Source organism: Solanum pennellii, chromosome 1 (genome assembly GCF_001406875.1).
Source record: "Solanum pennellii chromosome 1, SPENNV200".
Taxonomy (NCBI): Eukaryota; Viridiplantae; Streptophyta; class Magnoliopsida; order Solanales; family Solanaceae; genus Solanum; species Solanum pennellii.
Window position 1 is genome coordinate 19,718,157 of NC_028637.1, and position 27,879 is coordinate 19,746,035.

A 27,879-nucleotide genomic window follows, 5' to 3' on the forward strand; every position below is an offset into this window, starting at 1 on the left:
CGATTTTATTCTTTAGCTTGAAAATTATTCCTTTTGCATTTTATGTTTAAATAAGGGAAAATGCATAAGTATCCCCCAACCTATGTTCGAAATTTTAGAGACACACTTATACTATACTAAAATCCTATTACACCACCCTCCGAATAAATATTTTTTTACCCCTTTTTGACCTACGAGATACTATTTTCTAGGCCCACCACATTTTGACAACTTTTTCAATGATAGTGGCACGTAGGTTTAAAAGGGATAGAAAATTATTTGTAAAAACAATTCGAGGAAGGTAGTAGGACCTTAGTAAAGTATAAATGTGTCCTTCTGAAATTTCGGACAGTGTGACTTTGGAATAGGATCTTGAAGCTGATTTTGTTTTAGAATACGTGGCCTATGTTTTCTCCTTTGGTACTTTGTTTTTTTTAAGCACGTTCTTCAAACATGTTGGCTTATCAGGATCCTCTATTGGATGATGAGCTTCTCTCAGAATCATTGAAATATTCTCGTGGCTTCCCGTCAAGTGTCTCAACTGCATTTACACATTCTGTATATCTCTTGTATTGGAATCAGATTTTGTGAATATCCATAGTTGTCTTTCTATGACGTGTCCTGGTGGAATAAAAATTCTCTCTCCATGAAAGGAAAGCTTTTTATGCCTCCATTTTACCAGACTGAGAAATTTATTGAACATGGTCCGGCATATTATTCTCATTTGAATTGCGCTAATACTTTATTTTGCGTTTGGGAACAACTATCTATACGACTTGGTGAGATTTCCATTGTAAGTTATTCTCCCTTATAAAAGTGTATTGTTAACTCTAAAAAAACAAAAATTCTCCTCATCTCGACTGTTATTAAGTATATGTCTACTTACAATTGAGTTCCGTATATGTATCTAAATTCAAAATGATAAATCTAAAAGAGGATGTCTGATATTTTTGTTCAGAAACTCAAAATTATGCTTCACACGTGAATTCAGGATTATATTTCTTTTAAGTTATTCATGAATTACCAGTACATATTTAACAGTGAAGAAAACAAGTTGTTTTGACGACAAATCATGTTGTGGAGCAGTACAAGCAAAAACACTGAGTTTTCACTTTAGGTAAATACGAGTCATAGAGAGAGAGTAAAAATACCCTCCTTGTATGCGTACACATCCGGGGTTTACGTCTATAAGTTGCATACTTTTGGTCCATAACTTATGGAGCAGCTTGAATTTGTCTGATGTATGTGGATTGATTGAAGAGTCAACACATATAATTGAATATCCGTGTATTTATGAAGAAATTATCATTTGGAACCCGGGGTGGAGCTAGAGTTGAGACGAAGTTCATCCTAACCCTTTTGCCAAAAAATTACACTTTACATGCATGGTCAAATTTTTTGTTTATGTATATACAGAAGACTATGAAAATTCTATTTGCGATCCGCCATTGATTGTTAGTTCCACAACACTGCTTTTGAGAAATGATGTTTTGCTCATATTGCACATCCTACTTTCACTTTCTTAACTAATTATCGATCGATTGAGCATTGTGTTTCTCTGTAAATAGCCACAGTGATAATCAAAATAAGAGTAACACTATAGATTAGAATTTTCCGACTATCAGGCATTGTTTTATTTTCTGATAAGATTTTGTTCACACAATCCCCTGTGTTATCTGGTGGACAGTTCAGAAAGAAAACAAAGGCGAATGCTATTGTTCACACCAGAATGTATTTTACGAGTAGGACGCCACTTTCCTTATGCATTAAGATAGTCACAGAAGTTTACTATAGTGGTCTACTCAAACCGATTATCCGCATCCAAGACTATTTTGTCTCCAAGGACAGTCTTATTAGGTTGTTCATGAAATTACTTAATATGTGACAAACTAATGATAAACCAAAACTATTGCTTTTATTCATAGGGAAATGCACACTTCAAAAACATCACAAAAATACGAAAGAATTAGGCTTATATTTGCATCACTGGGTACATATATACTAGACTTGAATCCTGCAATTTTCAAAACTGAAAAATTGAACTTGAGAGTTTTAAGGATGAAGGAGATAAGCAAATTCATTGATAAAGATCAAATTGAATACCTAGAGGTAACACGCTAATATCTTTTCTTGTGCCTTTTCATTCTCGAAAGAATTTTGTGTTCCAATTTTACATCCATCCTTGAAATCCATCTTGGATATTTAGTTGACAACATTACGTATATTTTGGACAGTCCAATAATTGTTGGTTTGAAAAAGGTGTGAATGGAAAATAAAGAGTTTTGACTTTTATGAAGAGTTGCGACTTTTATGAAAGGTTGCAACTTTTATGAAAAGTTATGATTTTTATGAAAAGTTGCGACTTTCATGAAAAGTTGCGACTTTCATGAAAAGTTGTGACTTTTATGAAAGGTGACGACCTTTCCGAAAGATTGTGACTTTTCCAAAGGTTTGTGACCTTTCCTGTAAGACACAATAAGAACCTTTTCGCACTACCCTTTGTTTTATATAAATTGAGGAATTTCCTGTCATTTAAAAAAAATACAATTTATGGACTTCTCTTCTACTCTAAATCTAGTATTCTAAGTGTATTATGCTGCCGTTGATTGGCTAGCTGACACCAGCGTTTTGGGTATCAATATACTGGTGATTGAAATTATTCTACCATGGGGACAGATTCCAAATCAAACCTTGGATACTAGAGGGGAATAATTTCCTTAAGGAGACACTTTGCATTTAGTGGGCTTAATCTTCTTTCTGTTTTTCCAGATTCTGGTATGTGTTACAAATTTTAGATTTGTGAATTAATTTCAGTTCTTCTATTCTTTTGTTCTTCACTGGTTCATTAAACTTTGGTAACTTCGTGTTTCTGCAAAGTTTGTTGGAATCAGTAAGATTCTTTAGACACATATTAACAACAATTCTTCTTTAAGAAAAATATTTCGTATATTTTTTCTAATCTGTTTAAGATTTTAGTTTCGCTAGTAGTTTTAATTTTCTAGTTGTGAAATGTTCTTAAACTTTGTTGCCTTACAAAATTCTTAAATTTATTGTTCTGACTACTTTAGGAATACAAGAGGAATAACAATCTTAAGGAAATTATTATACTGTTAGTATTTCTTGTATTCTACTGATTGAGAGAATTTGATCATGGAAATAGAAGATAAATGCATTACTTCTCAATATTTGTTGCTTTGTTTATCAAGGTTGAAGTGGGAATGTACCAGAAAAATAGGTAGTATTCCGATTAAAGATTACACCCGATAACCTTCTTATTGTCTATCTAAGGAGGAAAATAGTTTATTAAGGTTAACAATATTGATATTTATCATGTGTGTATTCAGAAAAAGTTTTGCAAATCGTATATTTTTTAATTTTTTTTTGTCAAATATTGTTGCCTTTAAAATTTACTAGTTTGCATAATGAGATATGCATATTTTTTGTTTGATACTTAGTATGTTAAAATATTATAGTTGGAAGACTATTTGAAAAGAAAAACATTTTTATGTGATGGTCTAAAATATGTATTATTATGTTTGGAGAAAAAAAAGACTTTTCTAGTTTTGTACTCCATCTGAAATGCTAGTGTATCTGATTTTTATACACTAAAAACTTTTGTGGTTTTCTACTCTGGATAAATTGGACTATGCATTTGGTTTGAAGAATGTGAAAACTTCACATAATAAGTCAGTGTTGTACTTTTGATTTTATATAAACTTCATTGTTATCTAGAAATAAATTGTACATTTTTTTTGTCCGTATTGATAGTATTTAGAATACTAAGTTGTATGTCTTTAGTGATAGAGGAAAAATACCAGTGACTTAGAGTTTGTGACTTTGTGCCTCTATGGAATAAACTTTGACATTGTGTAAACATTTTTAAAAAAATTGAAGGAATATAATTCTTTTATCGAATAATATTTTCAAAAGAGATTTCATATTGTTAATGACATTTTGAAAGTCTAGGAAAGTATGTGTAAAAACATTTTTCAAATACTTGAAAAATATTTTTGAGATTACATTTAAAAGGTGGGGGTTCTTTTCTTATGATTAGACTTGGTGTCTAATTTAACTTTGGAGCAAAATATATGAAATTCAATGATACTTTTATATCATGTTAGACCCACAAAATTCTTGGAGTATATTCAGTATTGTGGTTGTTGATTTTCTCTATTACTAGTATACGGTATGACTAGTATGAAGCTACCAAATTATATGTATACTTGTTCAAAATGATTTTGTTCTTTTATGAAAAAGTGTAACTTGAAGTGATGTGATTTTTCATGAAAAGTATTTTCATAGACATGAATATTGCTGAATAGTCATTTGTTATGTTTTTATAAAAGTAACATTTGGAGTAGATTGCCTTTATTGAACCCGATGAGTCTTTGTTCATGGGTAGTTCTATAACAATCAAATTGAAAGTTATGGAAAGGTCCTTCTGAAAAGGACATTTGACAAGGTGATGACTCTAAACAATGTTTGTAACACACAAATTGTATGAAATATGAACAAAATATTAGTGAGGAAAAAGCTACCTCGCGAAGAGCTTTTCAAACTCAATGGTTTTATTTGTTCTTACTTGCTTGAGTCAATGATTGTGACATGAACACTTGGGGCATGTTAATTACAAAATCTTGTAAGGAAAACTGATCAACTTAGAAGTTTTGTCTAACTTTGAGTGCAATAAATAAAAATGTCAAGTTTTTGTGGAATCTAAGTATGTTGAGCATTCTTATAAATCTGTTTGAAGGAATTCTAATCCCTTACAATTAATTTACACTGACATTTTTGATATCAAGTTAACACCATCTCATGGTGGGAAAAAGTATCTTGTTACTTTTGTTGATAATTGCATTAGAGGATGAAGTAATAGAAATGTCTAGACAATGTAATATCAAAGTTGAAAATCAGAGTGGAAAAAGATAAGAGGTGATAAGAATGGAGAGTATAAATATCCTTATGCAGAAACATGTCTTGAAAGTGGAATTATCGATCAAACTACTGCCTTATTCACCTCAATCTAATGAAAAACCAAACGGTGTGGGGGTGTCTAGCCAAAGTCCAAGTTCTTATTCCTAAAAGAATTAAAATAGGACCTATGACCGTGGACTGTAAAATTAGACTTGAGTTGTCCAGAGAAGGATCTAAAAGGCCTAGGAAAGGAAAAAGGATAATATACTTACTAAATATAACACCCCGTAGCCAAAACAGACCAAAAATTAGTTTTTTAGAAAAATCTGCAGGTGCTACCAATGGTGGCATCGACGGACCGTAGTCTGAACCATGGTCCGTCCTTCACAACCGTCGATGGGATCAAAAACTCCCAAAAATTTCAGCCTAGAAAAATTGGTTAAGTCTTGGACGACGGACGGACTTACGGTCCGTAGGTCAAACGACGGTCCGTAGTCCGTGACCGTCGATCAAGACTCCCTTCCACCACTCTCTGAAAAGAGCTATGGATGACCAACATGGTTCGTAGGTGGACCTACAGTGCGTAGGTGGAAAATTTGCAGCCAGTTAAGGGGAAACGCAGTTGTGTCAACTTAAAATGATCATAACTCTTACCACAAAATTAATTAGGTCTCCCATGACCTACCTACAGATTCATAATTGAATTATCTTTCATTATCCACCGACCTTGGTAAAATCAGACCTCCGAGTAAAATGTTATGTCCATTTTAGTAAAGGACTGTCGAATAGGCCCTCACGACGGACCCAACAACGGGGCGTCGAGAGCACGACGGACCGTCAGTCCTGGCCGTCGTGAGGCCCGACAGCAACCTTCCCAGGGGTCTTTCTGACCTTTCCCACTCTATTTAAACCCTATGTTACGTCGTTTTGACCCTAAATCATCAGATTTTAGTCAGTTTAAGCCTAGAAACATAATTAAAACATATCCAAGTCAAAATATTAAATCAAAACTTAGAAAATTAGAAGCAAGAGAGGAGAAAAAAGCTCAAGAACCCTAGTTCAAGAATGCCACAAGCTCCAGCAGTTCCAGTCCCGAAACTTAAGTATTTGTCCGTGAATTTCATCACCAGGGTATGTGAGATTTCACTAGTGGGTTCCTTTTACCCATTGGGTCCTTAGTTTCAGTCAGTTCTTGATTCTCTTATCATGATTAAACCTAGGGTTTCTAGAACTTTGATATAACTTCATAAATTTATTAAATATGTGTTTCAAATCAGATTATTATGTTATTACTCAGATTATCGCATGAATTTCAGAACCCTAACTTTGTATTTCTTTAGTTTTTGAATCACACATGCTAGGTCATATATTTCAGTCACTTCAGATAAACATGCCTCAGTTATAAATGCATAATCACCAGATTAATTATTGCATTCTCAGTTTGCATGTTTAGTTTCGAGCTATCCAGTATTTACATAAATTCAGATATAATCAGTTAATTTACAAAATACATTACGAGTAGCATAATACCGAGTCGGACTAGGGTTTTGCGTACCCAATAGTCCCAGAATTACTAGCCTAGTAGGTTGTAAGTCCCCTCTGTGGGCAATCAGTTTAGTGATCACGCCAGCATGCCTTTATACCTTTGGCATGGTATATTGTGTCCTCTCAATGGGGCGTATACATCGGACTTCACATTTAGCTCATGTTGTTTTATTATCGGTTATTAGTATATCCCACAGTTCAGTCAGACTCTCTACCTTGACCATTTATCAGTATATTCAGTTTCAGCATGTTATAAATTGGTCATTGCATCCAGTTAGCTCAAAAGTTAGCACATCACGTTCAGATTATTATACTTGCTTTTGTGCTTGTTCAGTTATGTTTTATTTCAGCTTTACTGTATGCTACATGCGCAGTACCTTTCAAGTACTGATGCATACGTGCGCTACATCTTCTCGTGATGTAGGTTCATGTTCTCAGCATCCAGATCACGCATAGATCGATTTCCCGATCTCTAGTTCAGCAGATTTAGTGGTGAGTCCTCACTCTCCGAGGACAACAGTCATGAGTTTCATTTCAGTCTTTAGTCATTTGGTTTATGTTTTTGCTAGATTTAGCTGGGGCTTGTCCCAATATTTCTAGTCTAGTTTAGAGGCTATTTTCACACATAGTTAGATTCAGCTTATTATTGAGTTAATATTTCTTTTGTATTAAACTCATTGTTTTCAAATATCTCAATTATAGAATATGGGTATTCCCCATCTTTTCATTTTAAGTATGATTTAGCTTCCGCAATAGTTTATTATCTTTAGTATGCTCATGATCATGCTAGTAGGGTTAGCTTGGGATCACTTGTGGTCCTAGGTTCCGTGTCCCCGTCTCGGGGGTATCTCGGGGCGTGAAAAAAACTTGGTATCAGAGCACTAGGTTCAAGAGTCCTAAGATGTCTGAAAAAGCCTCACTAAGTAGAGTAATTTTCATGGGTGTGAAGTGCACCACATCTAATGTTAGAGAGGCTATAAAGTGTTTTAGGAAAAACTTCACTTTCTTGTTACTCTTATCGTGCATAAGGTATGATCTTATTCCATTCTAACTTGACGTTCTACGTTTCAGATCATGCCTCCTCATAGAGCTAACGCTAATAATGCGAATTCCAGGAATGCAAACGCAGCTCCTCCAATCCTAGATCAAGAAGTCTCCAATGCAGAGTTCAGGAATTCCATACAGATGTTGGCTCAGAGTATGACTAACCAAAACAATAAGTAGGTTCTAGTTCCTACTAAAAGAAATGACCAATTAGTGGCAGCCAGAGTTTGTGATTTTGTTAGGATAAATCCGCATATGTTTTTTGGATCGCAAGTTGGTAAGGACCCACAAAAGTTCATTGATGAGGTCAAGAAAATATTTGGTGTGATGTCAGCAACTGGTAGTAATAGTTAAGATTGGCATCTTACAAACTCAAGGATGTGACTCACATATGGTTCACTCAGTGGAAAGACAACAGACATGACTTTGTCTTTTGTAACTACTATAGCTGCCCAAATCAGTATTAGTCCAGAAACTCTCTCAGAACCCTTCTCAATCTCTACTCCAGTCGGTGACCCGGTTATAGCTAGACGGGTATACAGAAATTGCCTTATCACAGTCTCTCAGAAAGTCACCTCAACAGATCTAGTAGAGTTAGAAATTGTAGACTTCGATTTCATTCTAGGCATGGATTGGTTACACTCATGTTATGCCTCAGTTTATTGTAGAACTAGGATTGTTAATTTTCAGTTTCCAGACGAACCAATCTTAGAATGGAAGAGTAGTAGCCTAGTGCCTATGGGTCGATTTATTTCTTACCTAAAGGCCAGAAAGATGATATCTAAGGGTTATCTCTATCATCTAGTTCAGGTTAAGGATTCTAGCCTTGAAACCCCATCTCTTGAGTCAGTTCTAGTAGTTTGTGAATTTCCAGAAGTATTTCAAAAAGATCTTCCCGGGGTTCCTCCCGAAAGGGAATCGACTTTGGAATTAATCTCCTTCCAGATACCCAGCCTATTTCTATTCCTCCTTATAGAATGGCTCCAGCAGAGCCTAAGGAATTGAAAGAGTAGTTGAAAGACCTTCTAGATAAGGGTTTCATCAGACCTAGTATTTCACCATGGGGTGCACCAGTATTTTTCTTAAAGAAGAAAGATGGTTCTTTCAGAATTTACATTGACTATAGACAGTTGCACAAGGTCACAATCAAGAATAAGTATCCCATCCCCAGGATTGATGACTTGTTTGACCAACTTCAGGGTTCTATTTATTTCTCAAAGATAGACCTCAGATCGGGTTATCATTAGTTCAGAGTAAGAGATAGTGACATTCCGAAAACAGCCTTTAGAACTCGGTATGGTCATTATGAATTTGTAGTTATGTCATTTGGACTAACCAATGCTCCTGCAACTTTGATGTATTTGATGAACAGAGTGTTCAAACAGTACATAAACTCACTATTTTCAAATATCTCAGTTATAGAATATGGGTATTCCCTATCTTTTCATTTTAAGTATGATTTAGCTTCCGCAACAGTTTATTATCTTTAGTATGCTCATGATCATGCCAGCAGGGCTATCTTGGGATCACTTGTGGCCCTAGGTTCCGTATCCGCATCTCGGGGGTAGCTCGGGGCGTGACAATAAAGATATTTAGAGGCTTAGTAAGTTTTAATGGACATTTACTTCCTTCGAATGTGATTTTCTAACATTTCTTGTGTCTTCTGTAGACTCATCCTTTGGAAATATGGTGTCAATAAACAATATTGGAAGTTAATTGATCTTCTTCCAAAAAATAAACCTTTGGGTTCAAAGTTAATCTTTACATGGAAAATAACAGTTGATAGAACTGTTGAAAAATAGAAAGCAAGACATTGTGTCAAAGGCTTTTGACAAAAACAAGGTTTTGATCTTGTCGATATATATACTCGTTAGTAATTAGAATTACATCCATTCGGATGCAAAAATTATTAGTTGTTGTATATGACCTCAAAATTCATCAAATGAATGTGAAAAGAACTTTCTTAAATGTAAAATTGGTGGAATAAATTTACATTAAACAACCCGAGGGTTTTGTGGATCCTGGTGAATAAAAGAAAGTGTACGAACTTGTTAAGTCACATTATGGACAAAAACAAGCAACCAAACAATGACATTAAAAGTTTGACCAAACCATGTTGGCAAATGGATAATGATGGAAGTGATAAACGTGTTCACAATCATAAGGTCAATGTTTGTTCGTACGTTGGTGATATGTAGATCATCAATAGAGACACTAATGACATAAATTCTACTAAACATATGCTAGAAAGATTGGAATGAAAAATATTGGAGTTGCTGATGCGATCTTAGATATAACAATCCTTAGAACTCCATAATGTTTAGTATTTTCACGGTCTCATTGCATTGAAAAGGTACTTGACTAGTTCAAATATTTGGATGTCAATATTTCCGAATCTCCTATAAATGTGAGTTTTGCATTTCAAAAGAGTGAAAGAAAAAGTGACTCACAATTGGGTTGTGCTAGAGTATTGGGAAGTATGATGTATATCATGAAGTGTGTGTGATCAGATATAACATTTGCTCTTATAAACTGAGTTGGTTCACAAGTGATCCCAAATAAACTTATTAGATGACAATAAATAGAGTTTTGGAGTATTTAAAATAATACGTAAAACTATGTCTTGACTTATAACAATATCCAACAGTATTGAAAGGATATAATGATACAAATTGGATCATCAGACAAATGAAGTAAAATCCACGAGTGGATATGTATTTACTCTTGGTAGAGGAGAAGTCTCTTGGAAATATTTCAAAAGAGACATGTATCGCTAGCTCTACAATGATCTCTGAGCTAGGTTCTCTAGATATGGTCGGTGAATAAGTTGAAAGACTCCGAAATTTCTTGATAGATATTATATTTTGGCCCAAACCATTGGCATTAGTATGCATACACTTAGATATTCAAGATGCAATAGGCAGGGCATGTAGCATGACGTATAACGGAAAGTCTCATCATATAAGACATAGATATGATACCGTTAGAAAAATACTCTCTAGTGGAATTATCAGAATTGACTACGTGAAGTCAAAGGATATTGTGCCATATTCACTTTCAAAAAAGGCCTAACTAGAGAGAAAGTTGAAAGATCATCTAAGGGTATGAATTTATGGCTTAGGACAAGTCATCATGGCGGTAATTCTATCTAGAAGACAAGAGATCCAAAAAGTTAGATTCAAAGAGAAAAACAAATTGTGAATGACGGTTCGACATTGTCAACAAACTCTATCCATTATCATGATGAAGACAATGCTCAGGGACAAGGATACAACATTAAGACTTATTAATGAGTTAATAAAGCTTAATGGTTTTAATGATATGCTAAGTTTGGCAGAGTTGACCAAATAGTGTATCTACGCGATAACACAATTAGAAATCACCTATGTGAGTGCGAAGTGTGAACAGCTTCAAAGAATATGATTGTCAAAACGCCATATCTCTATACAATCATGAAACCAGGAGGTGTTCATGGCTGAAACAAACACAATCGTAAGAACGATAAATGGTAAAGGGTTAATTGTGTGACATGTGGTTGTCTAGGTATACACCAAAGCTTGACGGTTCAAAGATATCGCATCTACCGATTGACCGAGTATATCAGACATATGGTCACTACGAAAAGTCCGAGGGTAATCCTACTTATCTAGATGCAATTAATTCTTGCTTGTAAGTACACATACTTGTCCATTTCTTTTCCTTGTAGTCATTCCCCATTCATGCGGGGATTGTTGAGTTATAAAAGGTGCAAATGGAAAATAAAGAGTTTGACTTTTATGAAGAGTTGCAACTTTTATGAAATGTTGCGACTTTTATGAAAAGTTATGACTTTTATGAAAAATTGCGACTTTTATGAAAACTTGTGACTTTTATGAAAGGTGACGACCTTTCCGAAAGATTGTGACTTTTCCAATGGTTTGTGACCTTTCCTGTAAGGCACAATAAGAACATTTTCAGACTACCCTTTGTTTTCTATAAATTGAGGGATTTCCTCTCATTTTCAAAAATACAATTTATGGACTTTTTCTTCTACTATTAAATCTAGTATTCTAAGTGTACTCTACTGCCGTTGAGTGGCTCGGTGACACCAGCATTTTGCGTATCAATACACTGGTGATTGAGATTATTCTACCATAGGGGGACACCTTCAAAATCAAACCTCGGATACTAGAGGGGAATAATTTCCTTAAGGGGACAGTGTGCATTCGGTGAGCTTGATCTTCTTTCTATTTTCCAGATTCTTGTATGTGTTACAAATTTTAGATTTGTGAATTAATTTCAGTTCTTCTATTCTTTTATTCTTCACTGGTTCATTAAACTTTGGTAACTTCGTGTTTCTGCAAAGTTTGTTGAAATCAGTAAGATTCTTTAGAAACATATTAACAATAATTCTTCTTTAAGAAAAATATTTCGTATATTTTTTCTAATCTGTTTATGGTTCTAGTTTCACTAGTTTTTATATTCTAGTTGTTAAAATGTTCTTAAACATTGTTGTCTTACAAAGTTCTTCAAAGTTTTGTTCTGAGTATGTTAGGAATACAAGATGAACAACAATAACAAGTCCACAACCTTAACCCATGAGAACCTCCTGCCAACTTACTATTGATGAATCTCCTCCTTCTTCTTCTTCATCTAGCCCAAATGGAGTTGTTGCTTCTGGTACCCCTTCATTACCGCCACAATCTTTTGAGAGTGGCAATCCATGTAACCCATTGTTCCCTTGGTATGAACTGTTCCTAAATGTATCAAATTATTTTCCTTTAAGGATGCATCCAACAAGATGATTGCAAGTGAGATTTAAGACTTAAAGTGATGTGACGGATACAAGTTGTGGAATTTTTCCGCTGATTTTGTTAGATGAGAGATCCAATGATTCAAGTAAAGATAAATGATGCAATAATGTTGGTATATCACCTTCAAAGAGATTATGAGATAAGTTTAGCGTGCGAAGCCCAATGAGATCTCCAATAATACTTGGGATATGACCTTCAAATCTATTCCTTTTGAGATTGATAATAATCTCTACAGTCAAAACTCGAGGAAGTTCAAGCTCCTGGCCCTTTGTTGTCACTATAAAGGAATTTGTGTAATAAACAAAAAACCTATCTACTACATACTCTCGGCTTCCATTGTTCTCATTAATTATTTTCATGGCTTCAAATTCTCAAAAAGGCTCACTAGTAAATCTCCACTAAATCCATTGGATGAGAGATTTGATGTACCGTGGTTTCACGGTACTTTAATTATTTTTTTCTTAAAATTGTTGTGGGTCTAGAACCTTTTTGTAGTAATTTTAATATGCTTTTGTCTTTGATTGGTAGGGAAGTTGACCAAAACTGAAGCACAGGAGGCTGTGGAAATTAAGTGCAGATTCGACCGATGAAGGCCATCGACGGCCCGTCGTCTCATCGATGGAACGTAGGTGGTGACCGTCGATTGGAGGTTGAGGCATCTGGAAGCAACTCGGGGAAGTCTGACTAAGTCTGGGGCTACAGAAGGATCGATGGTTCGTCGACTGATGATGGACCGTCCTGGCAAATCGTCAATGTGATCAGAGAATGTCCCAGTAAACAGTGTTGAAGAAAAAGCTAAGTATGGAAACGACGAGATACATCGATGGACCGTAGATGAATCGAAAAACCGTGTTGTTGGTCCGTCAATTGGATTAGAGAAGATGCAAAGTGCAGGCTTTGAAAAGATGCTAAGTATGAACCGATGGAGGCAGTCAACGGTCATTCACCGACGGACTGTCTATGGGGGTCGTCAATTGAAGCCGATTTTTGCAAAAACTTTCCTTATTTTGAATCCTTTTTAATTTAGTACTCATTTTATTATAATAGGGTTAAAAAAATCGTATTTTGGGTTGGATTCTTTTACTATTTTCATACTTTTGTTCTTGGAGATTTGTTTTTGCAATAATTCAAATTTCCATATTTGGTTTTCAAGATAATTGTGTGATTTCAAGTTGAATTTCTGGATTTTCTTCGAATTTGTCAAAGTAAGTTCATGATTTATTATTTATCAACAATGAATTGTGTTCTTCTAAGCATGGGTAACTAAAATTCACAACTATCGTAGTGGAAACCTTGGGTGATTAACAAAATAACCCTAGTTAAATAACAATTCTCAAATAGGTTAATGCATGCATCGATAATTCATTTATTAACTTTCTCCGTCTGTTGATGCTCACAACCAAGTGATTGTGGAGAACCCTGGTGATGGTGCTTTAGGAGGCAACCTCACATCCCATGCGCTTAAGGGTTCTCTAGGGGCAACATAAACATCACTGATTCTGATGGGCTTCTTGACCTACCTCCTCTACCATAGGGTCACACATTCGTAGTAACTAGTATCTTGATGCAGATGCTCACCGCCAGAGGTTTGTTTTCGGGGCTACCATATGAGGATCCTCATGCTCACATTGCTAAAATTAGGTCGGTGTGTAAGAGTTGTGTAGGGAGGCCAGACTTGGACAGGGATGTTATCGGATTAAGGGTGTTCCCTTTCTCACTGACGGGAGAAGCCACAATATGGTTCACTACGTTGTCCAATAATCGATCTATACTTCGGAGTAGTTGAGGGATGTGTTTCTAGCACGGTACTACCCAGTGTCTAAAAAGATCAACCACAAAGATAGAGTGAAAAAATTTGTGGCATTGCCTGGGGAGTTGGTGAGTAGCTCTTGGGATAGGTTCACCTAATTTGTGTGAAGTCCCAAACCACCGCATTGATGATGAGTCATTGAAAGAGTACTTCTATCGGGGGCAAGATCATAATAATAAGGCAGTACTTGATACTATTGCAGGTGGTACTTATGGTGAGTGCACATATGCAGAGATTCCAGAGAAGTTGGAGAAAATCTCTCGCAACAATAAGGCTTGGAGTACTAGGAAGTCACACACTGGGAGAAACACTTTTGCAATGCAAGCTACACATAACCCGAGCGCAAATGAGATTTGTGAAGAGATGACCCAATGAGAACTGAGCTCGCATTGGTATTGAAACATGTCACTAGGGTGCAGAGAAAGTAAATGCGATAAATTTTTTGACTAAACCACCACCACAGCGGATGACTACTACTATGAAAACAATTCTTATGCAGTGAGCAGATGGGGGTTTTCCGACTGAACGCCCAAGGCTCCAATCAGGAAAATTAGCGCCAAGGTCAAGGAAATCAAGGTCACAATTATAAGAATTACAACAGAGAGGGCCATTATGTTTGAGATGGAAACTACAACCGCGACAACAAGTTCAACCGGGGTAACTATGGTAATAGAAATGATCGGAGTGGGCCCTTTGTTCTGCCTCAAAATAAGAAAGTTTCTCCTAGGGATGGGTGAGGTAATATGGAGCGAGTTGAAGATATGTTGCAAAAGATGGTGAGGAGGCTTGATGCTAGTGATGAGCATGCCAAAGAGTTGAGAGGTGATTTGGCTAATATTGGGAAAAAGGTGGATGCACATGCAATCTCAATCAAGCATTTTGAGGTTCAAATGCCCCAATTGTCTACTATTGTAAACCCACGTCAACCGAGTACTCTTGGTAGCAATACTGTCCAAAATCAGAAAAATGATGGACATTGCATGACATTCATAACTCGAGAGGGTAAGAAAACCATTGATCCACCTATGCCATTTGGTGTGGAAGATGAGGTGAGAAAAGATGATGAGGTAGTGGAAGATAATGATGAGTTGGTAGATATAGCGGTGAAAGAAGCAGAGATACCCCAAAAGGTGACTCCAGTTCCTAGACCACCACCAACATTTCCGCAAAGATTGGTGAAGAAGACTGTGGATGGTAAAAACTGTCGTTTTATTACTATGTTGAAATAACTTTCCATCTATTCCCCTTTGATAGAAGCTCTTGAACAAATTCCCGGGGTTATGTCAAGTTTATGAAAGATATGGTTATTAGGAAGATATCGGTAAGTTTTGAGGATGATGACCGAATACAACATTGTAGTGCTATTGCTACAAGGTCTCTTGTGCAAAAGAAAGAAGATCTGGGCGCTTTCACTATTCCATGTACCATCGGGTTGTTACACTTTTCTAAAGAACTATGTGATCTTGGTGAAAGCATAAATCTCATGCCTCTCTCTATTTACAAGAAGTTGGATTTGGGTTACCCAAAGTCCAATGGGATGCGGTACTGATGGCCGATCGAACGGTATAGAGGCCTATTGGGATACTCCACGATGTGTAAGTGAAGGTGAAGTTATTTATATTTCCAGCTGATTTTGTGATTCTTGTCTGTGAGTGGATTTTGAGCTGCCTATTATTCTTGGGAGGCCATTGCTTGCTACCGGTCGCGCCTTGGTTGACATGGAATAAGGGAAAATGAAGTTTAGGTTAAATAATGAATAAGCAACTTCAACATTTGTAGGTCCATGAAGCAGAGTAGTGAGCTATAAATGGTATCTGTTATATCCTACAGGATTGAGAGTACGTCTGAGGTACTAATCGAAGAGCGCCTTGGTGTTGAGGCAGTAGGGGCAGTTATCATGAATTTTGAGAGTTGGGTCATTGGTTGCAAAACATGATAGAGGTAACTTTCCTTTCAAACCAAAGAAATTGGAGTTAGATATGAAGCATCGCGAGTCTCAACTCGCGAAACCATCTATTGAGGAGGCCCCAAAATTAGAGCTTAAGGCTCTACCACCTCATCTGAGCTATGTATTCTTTGGAAGAGATGAGACTTTGCTATTAATCATTGTATCGAATATGAATATGGAACAAGTAGAGTGTCTTGTAAAAGTGTTAAAAAGGGTCAAACGAGCCATTGGTTGGACTATTGCGGACATTATTGGGATCCCACCTGGTATTTGTTCACACAAAATCCAACTCATGCCCGATCACAAGCCAAGTATTGATCACCAAAGACGTTTAAATCCACCTATACAAGAGGTAGATAAGAAGAATATTATTAAGTGATCGGATGCAAGAGTCATATATCCTATCACAGATAGTAGTTGGGTATACCCTATTCAGTGTATGCGTAAAAAGGGGGAATGACAGTGGTCCCTAATGAGAAGAATGAGTTTGTTCCAATGAGGCTGGTGACCGAATGAAGAGTTTGTATGGATTACCGGAAGTTGAATGCATGGACTGAGAAGGACCATTTTCCTATGCTTTTCATGGATCAGATATTAGATAGGCATGCAGGAAAAGGGTGGTACTATTTTCATGATGCTTATTCGGGTTACAATCAAATCTCTATTGCACCGGAGGATCAATATAAAACCACCTTTACTTGCCGTTATGGTACATTCGCATTCTAGAGGATGCCTTTTGGGTTGTGTAATGCAACTGATACTTTTCAGAGATGTGTGATGTCGATTTCTCCGATATAGTGGAGGATACTATTGAGGTGTATATGATAAATTTTTAGTTGTTGGCGACTCTTTTGATCGTTGTTTGAGTCACTTGGTCGAGGTTCTCAAAAGATGTGAAGATTTCAATCTTGTGCTAAATTGGGAAAAATGTCACTTCATGGGGAAAGAGGGTATTGTATTGGGCCATCGTATCTTAGAGAAGGGGATAGAGGTTGATTGAACCAAAGTTGAGGTTATAGAGATACTTCCTCCACCCATCTCTGTACAAGTGTGAGAAGTTTTCTTTGCCATGCGGGCTTCAACCGGATGTTTCTTAAGGATTTCTCACAAATTGCACATCCTCTGTGTAAGTTAGTTGAGAAGGAATGTAAGTTCTATTTTTATTAATCATATATGAAGGAATTTGGAGAGTTGAATGAGAAGTTGGTGTGTGCGCCCATAATTATTTCCCCCGATTAGAGTAAGCCATTTGAGGTGATGTGTGATGCTAGTGGGGTTGCTCTTGGTGTGGTATTGGGACAAAGAAGGGATAAAATCCTTCACCCCATCTATTATACTAGTAAGGCCCTAACTGAAGCACAAAAGAATTACACTATGACTTACAAGAGCTCCTTACGGTGGTATTTTCTTTCAAAAAATTCCGCTCCTATTTGCTTGGCACAAGAATTATAGTGTATACTGACCACTCTGCTTTGAGGTATTTGATGGAAAATAAGGATGGGAAACAAAGGTTGATTAGGTAGGTGCTACTCTTGCAAGAGTTTGATTTTGAGTTGAAAGATAGAAAAGGGACGAAAAATTAAGTTAACGATCACTTGTCCAGATTAGAGGATGAAGCTATGCGAGATTTGGGTGAAAAGGCTAATATTGATGATACATTCCCTGATGAGCATGTATTTGGCCACTTCTCATGACTTTATTCCATGGTTCGCCGATTTTGCAAATTATCTGGCTAGTTATATAGTCCCGTCGCACTTGTCCTTCCATGTGAAAAATTTCTTTTGGGATGAGCCTTATTTATACCGGAGTTGTGCTGATGGGCTTATTCGCTGGTGTGTGCCGAAAGTTGAGATGCTATGTGTTTTGGGGGCATGCCATTCCTCGCCTGTGGGTGTGCATCAGTCCTATCCGGACTTCCCATAAGATTTTTCAGTGTGGGTACTATTGACCAACCATCCACCAAGATGCTCATGAGTTTGCCAGGGCATGTGATAGGTACCAAAGAGATGGAGTCATTTCGAAGAAGCACAAACTCCCCTTAAATCACATTTTAGTGATCAAGTTATTTGATGTATGGGGCATTGATTTTACGGGCCCGTTTGTGAGTTCTCAAGATGAAATATATTCTTTTTGAGGTGGATTATGTGTCAAAATGGGTGAAAGCCATAGCACTTGCCAACAATGAAGGGAAAAGTGTCACTGCGTTCTTGAAAAAGAACATCATTTCCAGATTTGGCACAACTAGGGCCATTATTAGTGATGGGGGGGTCCCACTTTTGCAACAAGTTGATTAAAGGGATATTGGAGAAATATAGGGTTCGCCACAATGTAGCCACCCCATACCATCCACAAACTAGTGGGCAAGTTGAGATGTCCAACAGAGAAATCAAGCAGATCCTGTCGAAAACGGTGAATGTTAATAGAACGGATTGTTCAAGGAGGCTTGATGATGCTCTTTGGGCTTACCGGACTGCATATAAGACTCCCATAGGTATTGTCTCTATACCAACATGTATATGGGAAGACTTGTGTCACTTGCCAGTTGAGTTAGATCATATGGACATGTGGGCGATGAAGAAACTGAAGATGGATTGGAATGAAGCAGTGGAACAGAGACTTAATGAGTTGAATGATCTTGATGAGTTGCCCTAAAAGCATATGAAAGTTCATCCCTCCACAAAGAGAAGATTAAGAAGTACCATAATCAAAAGATTGAGAAGCGCAAATTTGTAGTTGGGGATTTGGTGCTTCTGTTAACTGTAGGATGCGCTAGTTTCCGGGTAAACTAAATTCCAAATGAACTGGTGCATTCTTGATCACCAAAATATTCTAACATGGAGCGGTTGAGTTGGAGAACAAGGAGGGTGCAAGGTTCACGATAAATGGGCAAAGAATCAAGATCTACCTAGGGCATGCGGAGAGTGCCCATGAAGTGGTTGAGGCATATCACCTTGATAAATTCAGAGTAATTAAGGATCTTGCATCGTGTCGCAACGTTAAATCAAGCTCTTCTTGGGGGGCTACCTAATTTGTATCCTCGAGCCAACAATATGTTTTTCCTGTCTTTGTAGTAAATTTTGCATTCTTTTGTTTCATTTTCTTTTACTAAATTTCATGTGTTAATTTTCGTTTAATATTTTTTTTAGTATGTTGGCTAGAGAGTAGTTTAGGGACCGTGTCTAAAAAGTGTCGAGAAAACATAAAAAGAATGTCACATGGGTGCTCAATTTCCAGGGACCAAACCACAAGAATTTTGCAGAAATTTGTTTGGTGCACAGATCTACGGACCAATCGACGGGCCATCATTCCATCGACGAACCATCGATGGTGCTCGTAAATCCTAGGTATGTTTTAAATTTTTGTGTAATCTAGGGCACAATCGACGAATTTGTTGACGGACCGTCGACTCACTAACGGACCGTCGACGGGGTACCGTCAGTTCATAAAAACCAGTGACCTGACCCGACCGGCTATTTTAAGAAATAACCATTCAGTTACCCTCCTATATCTTTTAAAATTCCCTCCCAACTCTTTCCCTCCCCCTATTCCCCTCTTTCTCCATTAACTCCCACACTAAATTCACTTTATTCTCTTTCAAATCACTCAAGATCTCCCAAAATCCTAGAATCCCCAAAACCCATATACCCAGTTTCTATTAAAAACTTCATAGTTTCTTTGATTGGTGTTCGTAGGTGACACATAGGTTGGTTGTTGCATGATCACCCACTCATTAACTCCACTACAACTTATTGGTATTTCATTCTCCTTTGACCAATGAATTCTTGTTCATTTGCTTATGGAAACGAATAGATTGTATGTTGTTCTTGACTTATGGACAAATTTACATGTTAGACTTATTGCAAATTGGGTTCTATGTCCTTTAGAATGAGAGAAAGTGAATGGGTTGGGGGTGGAATCTGTGTACATTATATTTGCTTGTTGTTTTCCCGACATAGGTCTTGATAGTCTCTTCGAATACATGGTCGAAATTTGCAAAATCGAAGCCCTAGGGATGACGAATTGGCCTTTTGCTTGTTATTGCATGTTGGGTATACTAGTGTGTGCTTGAAATTGTCCATTTTGTGGGGTAAAACCAAGTCCAAAAAATATTGTTTCGAACCAACAGAACGAAACCCCATCTACGGACCATCGGTTGATCGATGGACCATCGATGGCTAACCCTTGAATCTGCTTAACTGTGGAACGACGAAAGTGGACGACGGTCCGTCAATTCAACCTACCGTTATGCATGTCTATTGTTTATAATTGAAACCTTGATCTCTGAACAAATCTAAATTATACAAAGTGTCAAATGAGGGATGTGGACGACGGTCCATCATTTAATCGACGGTCCGTTCTGCACGTCCGTCGTTTCTAAATGCTTGTTTTGTGAAAAGTAGACTTCGCAAAATTTGCTAAGTTTCCACAAACGGACACTATCGACGGTGAGGGAGCAGACTGGGTGTTGGACCTAGAGACCTTATCAAGAAGGGCAACCTCACTTTTGCAGCCAAGTTCTTCTGGTTGTTAGTCCACCACCGCCTATCCCCCACGTCTGCAGATAATATACTCACTTGGGATAGAACGGTTTTAGTAGCAGCACTAGTAGCCGGGTTGAAGATCGATGTTGTGAAGTTATTGACTTTGTGATCCATGAGAGGTATTTTAAGTCCTCTACCATTTACCCGTTAGCCTGTATGATTTTTCAACTGTGCAGGGATGCTGGAGTTCTCATTTGGCACAGAGATTTCCTCCATGCTCTTATTGGGACAATGGATATCAGCGTCATTCGGGATGAATCCCATGAGGCGGCATTACGGTGAGGGCCCAGAGTTGATATGCAGCCGCTGGGTGAGAACTTGGGGGATACGATAAAGAGAGCCCAAGGGGTTGATCATGCCACTTTAGAGCCTACCGGTACCACCCCGGCCGAGTCTGCCCCTGACACTAGTAGGGCGGCTACTTCCTCTCGGTCTACCCCACCATCAGCAGCACTGGTCCCAACTGCTAGGGTCCAGAAGCTACATGCCCAGATGGCCACCTTGTTTCACCATATCCTGCCTTGGATGCAGAAATCTATAGCCAAGGCTAAGGACCGGATTATGAAGAAGGTGGCGGAGCAGACAGAACTTAAGATTCGGGCAGTCCATCAGTACCTATATGCTTTCGAGCTCCGAGTTCTAGACCGCCCAACCCCACCATTGATCTAACTACTCTTCAGGAGGCTGTGGTGAGTCTGCGGGTTGATATGGACAACATCATTGAGATGAGGGGACCCGACCCTAAGTCTGCTCCAGTTGAGACAGTAGAGGACATAGTGCTTACTACACTATTCACCACTCCCACTTTACCACCGCCTGTGCCTCGTGAGCATGTCAAGAGGCACCATTCCAGTCGTACCAGTGAGGGTGACGATGCTCGTGCTTGGAAGAAGGAGTGAACAGATTTGGAGGCTGCGAGAAGAGATTCGTTGCTTGATGAGAAGGCTGTCAGATGAGGGCTAGAGTGTTGGTTGCTGGGGCGCCTAGCTCCAGAGTAGAGGTTATTGAGAAGAGAACCAATGAGGGTTCAGATACTACTGTGGACACTACTGAGGGTGTCCCTATTGAGGGTGTGGGTTCTGGGAAACCGAACCCGCCTTCTTGTTACTCATCGGTGCTATGCACCTCAGGTTTGCTTCACCTACCACCCTTTCTTTATTTTATGATGAATTGGGGACTATTGCATGTGTTTTTGTTGGGGTGGGGTAAATGGAAAGTGAGTGCTAGGGTGAAGTCTGAGTAGCCAAACTCACAATCCTCTCTTAGTGGTTTTCTTGCCTATGTTCTTTTGCCCCAAGAGACTGATTTCTTTATTGTTGAACCGACATGTGTCATAACTTGTAAAAAGTATGAAAAAAACTAAATGAAGCATGATGGCTAAATTTGAATGATATCCCGTTATAAGAAAGTTCTTGCATGAATAGGTTGAATGAATGTTAAATGTTGGCTCTAATCATGACATAGATATGCACCCACTACATGATCCTCACTCTAACACTCAAACTAGGTGACCGATAATCTTATAGTATAATGAGGTTCCAAAAGAGTGTGAGGATATTTGATTGTTCCCCTGTTGGTACCTAGTTAGGACATCGCGGTTAGACAATTAGGAAAGGATCATAGGCCCTTGTTTAAACTAGCAAACATCTAGCCTAAAGTTAAGTGAGTCGAAAGAAATTGTTATCCCTTATTGATCCAAATTGTTTGAGCCTATAATAGACCTTTCTTTTCTTCACCAACTCAACTTCCCTAGGTATAATATTTTGGACCTTGTGCCTCCTTAGACATGTGCACCTCAACTTAGGACAAAATCATAAGTTGAGGGTGGATAATGCAGAAACTGACCTTGTCTTTGCCCTGACCCAACCTTGGGTAATGTGTACCTCGACTCATGGCAAAGCAATAAGTTGAGGGTCGCTATAATGAGTGATGACCCAAAAAGTGGGTATGACTAAGAGTAATGTGGAAAATAAAAGGTATAATGAACAAGAGAACTGACTCAGTCAAAATTGTCAATCGAATATAAAAAAACAAAAAAAAAAGAGTAAAAGAGTGTTAACAAAAATAAATAAGTGTCACTTCCACAAAAGAGAAAGAAAGGAGAAAATAAGGCAAATTTGACAAGAAAAGGAGGGCATAATATATAATGAAAGAGGTAGTACGCTTAGCCGTAATGTCAAGGAGGGCAACAAGTCACTAAAATGTACCCATACCTAACCCTGAGCCTATGTTACAAGCCAAGAAAATCCTATCTTGATCCTAAGAGTCTAATATAGTGAACTTAAGAAGTGAAAACAAGGGTAAGACTATGGCGACAAGTACCAACTCGGTGTGAATTTGTTTTGTGCGTGAGTGTTTAATAGTGATCCTTATACTCAAAGTTAAAATCACTGTGTGAAAAAAGAGGATATATATTGAAGTGAGGTCACTAGTTGCAATAATTGAAAATTGGTACCTTGGCGAGCGACAAAAAGAGTAGAAGTGTCAGTTCATGGTGAGTCTGTGTCATGGTCTGATCCACAAGAGCAAGTCCATCAATCCTAAGAGAAGAAACATGCACTAAAGTAACGAAAATGTTTGGATGGATAGTCATATGATTGTGGAAGCTTAAAAAAGGATACTTGTGTACAAAGTGTTTTTTTGAGTCATAGTGCATCGCTTGAGGAAAAACAACAAATTTAAATTGAGGGTGTTGATGAACCGTGGTTTCACGGTACTTTCAATACTTTTTCCTTAAGATTGTTGTGTGTCTAGAGTCTTTTTGTAGTAATTTCAATATTTTTTTGTCTTTGTTTTGCAGGAAAGTTGTCCAATACTAAAATGCAGAAGGTTGTGGAAATTAAGTGTAGATTCGACCCATGAAGGCCATCGACAGTCCGTCGTCTCATCGACAGACCGTAGGTGGTAACCGTCGATTAGAGGTTCAGGCATCTGGAAGCAACTCGGGGAATTCTGACTAAGTGTGGGGCTACGGAAGGATCAGCGGTCCATCAACTGATCGATGGACCATCCTGGCAAATCGTTGATGTGATCAGACAATGTCCCAGTACCCGGTGTCTAAGAAAAATCTAAGTATGGAACGACGAGAAGCATCGACGGACCGTAGATGAATCGATGGACCGTGCTGTTGGTCCGTCGATTGGATCAGATAAGATGTAAAGTCCAGGCTCTGAAAAGATGCTAAGTATGGACCAACGGAGGCAGTCGACGGTCCATCGTTTCACCGACGGATCGTTTATTGAAGCCGCGTTTTGGACAAACTTTTCTGATTTTGAATCTTTTCTAATTTAGGACTTGTTTTATTAAAAATATGGTGAAAAACATCGATTTTGGGGTTGGATTCTTTTACTAATTTTATACTTTTTTTCTTGGAAATTTGTTTTTGCATTTAATTCAAATTTCTGGATTTGGTTTTCAAGATAATTGTGTGATTTCAATTTGAATTTCTGGATTTTCTTCGTATTTGTCAAAGTTCATGATTTATTATTTATCAATTATAAATTGTGTTTATCTAAGCATGGTAACTAAATCCACAACTAGGGTTGTGGGAACCATGGGTGATTAACAAAAAAACCCTAGCTAAATAACAATTCTCAAATAGGGTAATGCATGCACTACTAATTCTTTCATTTAGAAGTCGTTTTAACGTGTGCACGCGTTTGAACTCGCCTTATTGCTACTTGCTGGACCAAGGGGGTAGATAATGAAAAAAAATTATTGACATAGATTTAGTGGATGCTATCTAATAGGGTAGTTTCGATTAGTGCAAAATAATAACTAAGCCAAACATCGAGTATGATGCTTAATATGAAGTAAATGTAATGGTTAGTAACATAGACACACGTAGCCGGACCAAGGTACGGGATAATATTCTCTAAATGTCGGACCAAGGATTTAGAGATGCATAACTTATCACTTTGCATGCAAGACACTACGAAGGAATTGTTTTAGCTAGGATTATGGCGCTATGAACCTATGGGAAACACTTACACCCTAGTTTCTCTCACAACTTGATAAACACCAATAAATCACTTTTGCCACTTGTTTGATTTCACAACATTGCAACACTTTTTTTCACAAAGCTCCCCCCCCCCCCCCATTTTAAATACTACTTTTCAGAAACGACTTGACTAAGTAGAGGTAATCGTACATTAAAGTTGAGTCTAAATCATTTTCATTGTGGGATCGAACCCAACCTAATAGTTGAGTTCTTTACTTGATATGACCGCTTATACTTCTTTAGGGAAGTGTAATTTAAGTGTATCAAGATCTATGACTAGAATTCGAGAAAACAAGTTGTCAGTCCTTATAGAGACATAGAACTTATTTGATCTCAAGTTCAGAATCTGCAAATAAGGTAGGGCTCCCAACCATTTAGGAAATATGTCACTCAACTCATTGTTACCTAAATCAAGAACTTCCAACTCCATGCAATTGATAAAAGATTGCGAAACATTCCCCTCTAGCTTATTCCCGTCAAACTTAATGACTATTAGTTGGTTTCCAACACTATAAGTAGTTTGAATTGTCCCTCTAATACTATTGTTGATTACATCCAAAACCCAAAGTCCACTCATTTCACCCAAACATAGTGGGATCGTTCCATCCAAAATATTGCTACCAAAATCTAGCAGATGTAGTGTTTTAAGATTGCAGATAGTTGAAGTGATTCTCCCACTAAGATTATTGTGAGAAAGGACAAGATATAATAGATCACGCTGGTTTAGGGGTGACTTTGGAATAGGACCTTGAAGCTGATTTTGTTGTAGAAAAACTCGAGACAATGTTTTAGACTTGAATTCATGAATGTTTCCACTGAAATGGTTATCATTCAAGTCTAATTCAATTAGTGAAGGGAGGGAGAATATCATGGATGGTATAGTCGCATTCAAATGGTTTGATGACCAGAAGAGTGAATCTAGGTTTTGCAAACCACTTGCATTAGAGTAATTGAACATGTTAGGGAATTGAATGATAAATCCAAGGTTTCAAGTTGTGTCCAGCTTTTGTTAAAGGATAAAAACTCAAGTTTGCCCTCAAAGTTGTTATTTTTATGTGATAACCACCAGAGCTTTCCAAATCTAAAGAAATCAGAAATTGATCCCTCAGGATGGTATCATCAAGGTGCAATTGCTCTATGTTGGTGAGATGCAATAGATGTTTAGGAATAGAGCTTGAGAGATTACAAGAAGGCAACTCTAATGTACGGAGTGAAGCTAGATGCCCAAATGATTCAGGTATCCTATCAGTAGCATTCACTATATAGAGATATAACTCCATGAGTGATGCACTGATATTTCATTTGTTTGTGGGAAACGTAACAGTGAGCTGGGGATTGTCCGATAAATCAAGAGATTCTAAGTTGGAAAGGTGGAAAACTCCTTCGAGCAATGTCCCGTATATATGTGTGTTTGGAAGTTCTAGATTTCTTAAATAAGAACATAAATTTAGAGGAATGCTGGAAGAGATGTTCACATACGTAAGGTGGAGCTCTCTTAATCGGGTCAAGTTCTTAAGGAGCAGTTCTAAATTGTGAGGTTCGTATCTAAGCTCATATGCATAACTTCGGATATGAAGAACTTGTAATTTAGAAAGATAAGAGATTTCTACTGGGATTAGAGCTATAAAACTTTAATAAGACCAATCAAGATGTGTCAAACTAGAAAACTCACCAAATTTAGGCGAAATGTACGATCCAGAGAAATTATTATTAGACAAGTAGAGCCTTTTAAGATTGGAGAGTTGAAAGAGGCTACTGTTAGAGTGAAACTTGCCTTGAAGTTTGTGTTGGGTTTTATTTGCCCTAAATTTCATACCATAAATAGGTTTTCCTTTTAGGAAAAGGTTTTGGATTGACAAATCCTTTTTCTGGTAGGAAAAGGTTTAAGACTCTATAAATAGAGGCATGTTCCTTCTAACTTAATCAGCATTCACAATGTAGTTAAGGGCTTTGAGAGTTTTGGTTAGGGGGAGAATTTATGGGTCACAAGCTTGATACGTTATCACTTGTGTGAACCTCCCATGTATTCCGAGTGAATTGGTTGAGGTTGTTTCTCTCTGTATTTTGTACTCTCATATTTATAGTGGATTGCTCATCTCCTTTGTGGACGTAGGTCGATTGACCGAACCACGTTAAATCTTTGTGTCTTTTGGTATATTTCTCGTTGTCTTCTTACTCGTGGTCTTTCGAGGTTTGCTTTACTAGCTTCCGCATTTACACCTGCTTTTTTTCGGTCCTAACAAGTGGTATCAGAGCCAGATTCAATGATGGAGTCAGGTTTAGTGGTTCAAAAATTGATGATTGAACCAGGTTAGAAGGAGGTGTTCATCTTGACGGGTGTAGTTCTAGCCGCAACCTTTTTTGACAGTAATGAAGATTTTGTTGGAGAAATTGTTTCACAGAGGTTCTCTGTGTTGAGACATAAATTCTTTGTAAAGGAGATTATAGAGAGGAGAAGCAAGTTATTGAAGATTAAGTGAAGAAGGTGGACAAATTTATTTTGTCAGAAATTCAGGCCAAGAGGGAGATTTGTTGGGTTTTATTTGCCCTAAATTTCTTACCATAAATAGGTTTTCCTTGTAGGAAAAGGTTTTGGATTGACTAATCCTTTTCTTGTAGGAAAAGGTTTAGGACTCTATAAATAGAGGCATGTTCCTTCTAACTTAATCAGCATTCACAATGTAGTTAAGGGCTTTGAGAGTTTTTGTTAGGGGGAGAATTTATGGGTCACAAGCTTGATACGTTATCACTTGTGTGAACCTCCCATGTATTCCGAGTGAATTGGTTGAGGTTGTTTCTCTCTGTATTTTGTACTCTCATATTTATAGTGCATTGCTCATCTCCTTTGTGGACGTAGGTCGATTGACTGAACCATGTTAAATCTTTGTGTCTTTTGGTATATTTCTCGTTGTCTTCTTACTCGTGGTCTTTCGAGGTTTGCTTTACTAGCTTCCGCATTTACACCTGCTTTTTTTCGGTCCTAACAGTTTGCTGCAAGTGAGTTTAAGCTCAACCACTTTTACAATGTCACGTCACAATAAACTTCATCCCAAGAGCAACAATCTGTGCTATTGTTCCACGAAAGAGTTTTTGGATATGAGTGAATCAGTTGCCCTGTTATGTCGAAACAAGGATCAAAAGCATCGTGATTAATTGTAAACATGTGCTTGATTTGTAGAAGAGCAAGAGCTTGATCTTTGGGGCATACATGAGGTGAGGATGAGGAGAAAACAAGTTGAAAGAGAACGGGATATATCATAAAAATACAAGGTTTATGTAGCCTATTTCTGCACTAAAATGTTCAA

The 27,879-nt window shown here is 37.6% G+C and overlaps 1 pseudogene; it reads right to left on the bottom strand.

The window, feature by feature from the left end:
• Positions 1-2,096: 2,096 nt before the first annotated feature.
• On the bottom strand, positions 2,097-27,833 carry LOC107031018 (annotated as a pseudogene).
• Between the last annotated feature and the right edge of the window lie 46 nt (positions 27,834-27,879).